We start from the raw sequence: 6,847 nt of genomic DNA on the forward strand, positions 1-6,847 counted from the left end.
GTCTCAACAGACCATAGCAGAAGATATCATCACACAGTCCGTCAATATTGGGTAATATTAGGTCCCTGCACTGAGTATCAAAAGTAAGACCTTCTTGACTAATATCCGGAGCGGGTCAGGAGAGACGTTGAATCCTTAAGCATGACACTCGCACAGTGCCGGTGTAACACGACATTTTTACTCCACGAAAAATTTACTCCGGAGTAAAAGTTTCGTACAAAATTCTTTCTCCAAGAACACCTTTCGTACGAGAAAAGAACTCCACAAGGCACGACAAAATTACTCCCTCCACGAAATTTGTACTCCCCGTTTTTATATTTAGTCAAGTTTTGACTAAATATTTTAACGTAGAGGGGGGAATCGAGACGAGGGTCGTGGTGTATGTGTGTGTGTGTGTGTGTGTATGTGTACATGTGTGTGTGTGTGTGTGTGTGTGTGTGTGTGTGTGTGTGTGTGTGTGTGTGTGTGTCTGTCTGTCTGTCTGTAGAACGATTCAGACTAAACTACTGGGCCGATCGTTATGAAATTTGACATGAGTGTTCCTGGGTATGATATCCCCGGACGTTTGTTTTCATTTTTTCGGTGAATACCTTTGATGACGTCATATCCGGCCTTTTGTAAAAGTTGAGGCGGCACTGTCACACCCTCATTTTTCAATGAAATTGATTGAAATTTTGGCAAAGCAATCTTCGACAAAGCTCGGGGTTTGGTATTGCATTTCAGCTTGGTGGCTTAAAAACTAATGAGTGAGTTTGGTCATTAAAAATCGGAAACTTCTAATTAAAATTATTTTTGTATTAAACGATCCAAAAACAATTTCATCTTATTCTTCGTCATTTTCTGATTCCAAAAACATATACATATGTTATATGTGGATTAAAAACAAGCTCTGAAAATTAAAAATATAAAAATTATGATCAAAATTAAATTTCCGAAATCGTTTTAAAAACTATTTCATCTTATTTCTTGTCGGTTCCTGATTCCAAAAACATATAGATATGATATGTTTGGATTAAAAACACGCTCAGAAAGTTAAAACGAAGAGAGGTACAGTAAAGCCACTTTCACTGCCTTTTGCACTAGCGGCGGACTACGTTCAGTTTCATTCTGTGAGCCGTTCCACAGCTTGACTAAATGTAGTAATTTCGCCTTACGCGACTTGTTTTTACTTCCAGTAAAAATCTCGTAAGCGAAATTGGGATGCGGGCGAAGGGATAATGCCGATATGTGATCTCGCGCAAACAAATGTCGCAATACCCCTCCCCCGACCCCTTCCACCCCAAGCCCCTGGAGCAATTTTTTGATTAGTGCTTTTGTGAATAAGAAACAATTGACAAGTGGCTCTATCCCATCTCCCCCCCTTTCCCCGTCGCGATATAACCTTGAACGGTTGAAAACGACGTTAAACACCAAATAAAGAAAGAAAGAAAGTTAAATTGTTTGTGTAAGGGTGGAGTAATTTATTCATTTTTTAATCGTCAGGGGAGTAACATTTTTGTACGAAATGTTTACTCGGAACACACCTGTTGTGGGGAGTTATTATCTCGTGTTATGGGGGAGTAATTTTTTCGTAAAGGTTACTCCGGAGTAAAAATCTCGTGGGAGTAATTTTCTCGTGTTACGCCGGACAGAACTTGGGACACAGAGAACACAAGTATTCCACGCAGTGGAACGCCTGGTTGATGGAACACAAGCCACGGTAAAGATAACAGCACTTTTCACGTCATGAAGTCCGATGAGCAACGATCGCGCGATTTTCCGAAGATTTCATCTTCGCCAACACCGACACTTACAATTCCTAACAATAAAGACAAAAATATGATTGACAAACAAATAAAATACGAAAATAAAAATATAATACACACACACAAACATGATTTTCGGAAAACACGTACAAGTGTTAAAATAACTGTGCTATAGAATATAAAGCGGTGATTATGCTAGGCTCCAATTCCTTGCGCGCGCCAACGTTGCTCGTTAAAACGCCATGCCATGTGCTGCAAGTTATCTCACCCGCCAGGCTCGTCGCAGGAGGATGTAGATGAAGACAATGCGGAAAGCTTTCTATGACGGCTTACTAGCGCCAAAACTAAAAATTAGTAATTAACCCGTGAAAGTTACTAATTTTCACGAGAAAATTACAATTCTGACGGGAAAATTACTAATTTTCACGTGTTCATTACTAATTTTCTAGTGTTAATAACTAATTTTCAAGTGTTAATGTCTAATTTTCAGTTTTGGCTCGCTTCCTGACGGCTTACTAGTGCCAAAACTAAAAATTAGTAATTTTCACGCGTTAATTACTAATTTTCTTGTACCTCGTGACTGTGGGGGCTCAATGCGCATGCGCGACTGTTTCACCTGCCAGAGCAAAACATCCTTCGATTCGAAACTTTTCTGGTCCATAGTTCTTTAATTAGATGTAAATTAGCACTAAGAGCTGAGCGCATGTGTAGATAACCGTGACATACAACTGTCTGTCCGAAAACTTGTTGAATAACGAATTCTATCGAAAGATATTTGTGAAAGTGTGTGAGTCTCGATGAAGAGATCCGTCTGCTAGTCGTCGGACCTTTTGCACATGTCCGACCGGCCGCCATTTTTCCTCTCTCGGTTCGAACATTTTCGGATCGATTGTCCTTCCCTAATACACTTTTAAGCAAATGTATGAGTGTGGTAGTGGAAACAAATATGAAGTACAGCTGTCTGCCTGACAACTTGTCGAATAAGGAATTATATTGAAAGATATCTGTGAAAGTGTGAGACCACAGCCGATCAAAAGTCCGTCTGCTACGAACAGCTTCGTTTCGAAAGTTTTCAGGGTCGATTATTCTTTTCTAAGATACCCAAAACAACGTTTAGGATAGCGCTATTGCAGAAAACAGTGACACGCATCTTCCCGTCGAATTACTTGCTCGATAAGGCCTTCTATTAAAAGATATTTTATAAATAGTATGAGAGTGATGTTTGCCGGGCGTCACGTTAAAGCCTCTCAGTGCGGACTCTTAAAATCCGACTACTGTGACCGAAAACGAGGCAAAAATGAAAATTAGTAATTAACACTGTTAAAGGCCTACTAAAGTGCAACATTTTTATTGCTTATATGGAAAGAGCTGCATATCAGGATACCAAATATATTAAACAAAACAATTTCTTCCGCTCCGATCACCCGTAGTCGGCCTGAGAAAGTGCTCAATCTCACCTGTAATCAGCGAGAAGGGAAGCAATAGACAATTTTTTGCTACTGCTTCTCTCCCCTGCCAGTGACGTCATGCGTGGTGTATGGCTACCATGATGTCGAACGCGGATGAGTCTGAATTGCAGCTTTCGTGCGAAAGCAGTGACTTTGAATCGGAGTTGGAAACATCGGAACTACCGTATTCTGGAGCGATAGGCATAGAGCCATACCAGTTCGAACCGCAAGGTTCGAGTGATGAAGACGAAAGACCGGAAAGACCAGCATAAGAGGTCGGTCTGACTACTACGCGACCGCACGCGGCCTTGCACTACTTTGCGCTACCAAACTAAAGCATGGACATTTACTTTTTTTGTATATATATAGTATCTTCACAACATTATCTGACTTTATACCAAGTTTTAAGTCACAGAAATAAAAAAATAAGGGAGTTATGATGTATTTTGCGACGATCTATCGAGCGAAAGTGAAAGCATCGTGGTTCAGCGTCCGACCATGTTCGCATTGATCTAAGAACGCAGGCTCAACCTCAAAATAAAGAATGTTCATGTAATATTTTTATATATCTAGAATCTTCACAATATTATCCTACTTTGTACCGAGTTTTAAGTCACAGAAATAAAAAAATAAGGAAGTTATGATGTATTTTCGAAGAGCTAGCGAGCGAAAGTGCAAGCATCAAATTTCTGCGTCCAACCATGTTCGCATTGTTTTTAGAACCGCAGGCACGACCATAAATTAAAGTACGGTTGTTTAATATTCTTATATATATCTAGTATCTTCAGGACATCATCTGCCTTTACACCGAGTCTTAAGTCACAGAAAAAAAGAAACGGGAGTTATGATGCATTTTGGAAGATCTAGCGATGATGATGAAACGAGTGCAGAAAACGCAATGAAAGCGAAAGCGCCCGAGTCGCACACTTATTTCCCTGTCAAGTAGGTTTAATTTGTACACATTAGAAAAAAAAGTTTAAAAAAAAAAGTGATTGCCTACCTTCCTACCCTAATTTTTTTGGCTATGTTACCGTAACCACACCTATTATTTTTTTGGGCCTAATGATGATGAAAATTATGATAATGATGATGATGATGATGATGATGATGATGATGATGAGGATGATAATCAGTGATGGTGATGATGGGGATACTCGAATGAATGGAGCAAAAGAGAGCGATAACTAGAAAAATGAACATCAGCATGTACAACAACAACAACAACAACAACAACAACAACAACAACAACAACAGTCTGCGTGTGAGTGTGTGTGTTTGTTAGTGTATACGTGAGTGTTTGTGTGTGTGTGTGTGTGTGTGTGTGTGTGTGTGTGTGTGTGTGTGTGTGTGTGTGTGTGTGTGTGTGTGTGTGAGTGTGTGTGTGTGCGTGTGTGTGTGTGTGTGTGTGTGTGCCGTGGTGTGTGTGTGTGGTGTGTGTGCCCGGTATGGTCATGCAATATTCGTATAGATCTAGTATTTATCCTACATACGTCAGAGAGACACCCGTGAGATAATAATAGTTAAAATCACACGTGTGTATATCATGTAAATGAGGTCATGTCAAGCAAGTCTGGCAGGGACCTGTTTTTCCACTGCTTTATGATGCCAAAGTCACCGAGACAAACGTCATTATAGAAACAAAAATTGCGCTGGCTAATTACCCTCGATAAATCTTTAGAACTAACACGTCACGCCACACTTTCAGAGTGACGTTTCTTTGCTTTGACGTAATAGATTGCACGAGGCTTTACTAGAAGAGATCGAGGTTCCAACACGTTCGAAACTCTATTGACCGGAACCCTACTGGCCCAAATACTACATGCATGATGTCGTCGTGGAATTACTGCGTAACTCCATTATTGGCGATTTTGATGTTCTGGTCCCTTAGATCATTTAGTCATTCATTCTCACTGAGAAATATTCTCTCAAATACGTCGATACGAAAATGTGTGTGTGTGTGTGTGTGTGTGTGTACACTATTTGCGAATATTGACACATACCCGCACGAGTGCGAACGTGCGCGCGTACACTGACACACACGCACACACACACAGCTGACAGACACAAACACTGACTCACTCAAACCTCAAACACAGACGCACACACAAACAGTAACACAAACACACACACACACACACACACACTGACTCACCGTGCACACACACACTGCACACACTGCACACACACACTGACACACTGGGCACACACACACACACACACACACTGACACACAGTGACACACCGGGCACACACACACACTGACACACCGGGCACACACACACACACACCAGGCACACACACACACACACAAACACTCACGTATGTATACACAAAAAAACACTCACACACACTCACACGCAGACTGTTGTTGTTGTTGTTGTTGTTGTTGTTGTACATGCTGATGTTCATGTTTCTAGTTATCGCTCTCTTTTGCTCCATTCATTCGATCATCATCATTATCATAATCATCATTATCATAATTTTCATCATCAATATCATCACCCTCGCAGTCAGAGTTAAAATGCAAACTGCATATTCTCGAATTTTGATTTGGTGTCCCAAACTTCGGACCAAAATCCGCTCTGCAAGTTTGCACAAACTTGACCCACTGCCTCTGAGTGTCGGCATCATCAGGAAACCTGTGCATGGTATGACCCTTACCATGATTGTTGCTGCACTCAGCGACAGCACAGGCGAAGCCATATCTTCTCCGCTTCGAAGATGGAATCTCTTTTCAAACATACGTACTCGCAGTGGCAGCGCTACTAACACCGTCGGCCATGTTGCTCTTGAAGGCCGTGTTACACTCATGACGTCACTGGCACCGGGGGTGTCTCTCGCAGAATGGACAGGTGCGCGGAATCGGTTTTTATTCAATAAAAAATCAGCCACGCAAAATTTTACAAAATGGTCTTCGGAACATTTACCAGATTGCTATTACACATGTTTTCGGCGAATAAAAATTTTGCACTTTAGTAGGCCTTTAATTACTAATTTTCACGTGAAAACGATAACCCTAGGTTTTGGCACAAGTAAGCCGTCATAGCTTTCCCGCCACTGACTCTCTGCACCGGCCAGAATGACTGGAATGCAACCCGTCAAATTGGAATCAGGGGGAGACGGAGAGGAAGGTGGGGAGGGGGGGGGGGGGGGTGGGCAAATGATGGATGATGACAGGCAGTGATTATTGTTCCACTTGAGTCAACAAACACTCACGGGATGTGGCACTATTCCTGTATGACACTTGACATAACCAAGCATTTTAACTTTCACTTGTCGACAATCACGCTTCTTCTTTTCACGAATAGTGGCAACGATCCTACAACCAATCTCTAAAACAACGATACGCAACGATGGCTTACATTTGAACTTCCCACGAGAGTGGTGGCGACAGTACATGCAGTCTCTAAAACAACGATACACAACAATGGCTTACATAATTATGAACTTGACGCAAGTCTTGAAAACCTTTTCTAAATGAGCGGTCCAGGGGAGGGGAATTATTATTATTATTATTATTATGAACATTTGTGCGCCTAATCTAAATATAGCCCTAGGCGCTTACAAAATATAAAATACATAGTGAACATTATACGAAACACAAATCGACAAGGACTCATACACTCACAGACAGGCGCACAGCGAGAACGCGAC

This window comes from Littorina saxatilis, linkage group LG7 (genome assembly GCF_037325665.1).
Source record: "Littorina saxatilis isolate snail1 linkage group LG7, US_GU_Lsax_2.0, whole genome shotgun sequence".
Lineage (NCBI taxonomy): Eukaryota > Metazoa > Mollusca > Gastropoda > Littorinimorpha > Littorinidae > Littorina > Littorina saxatilis.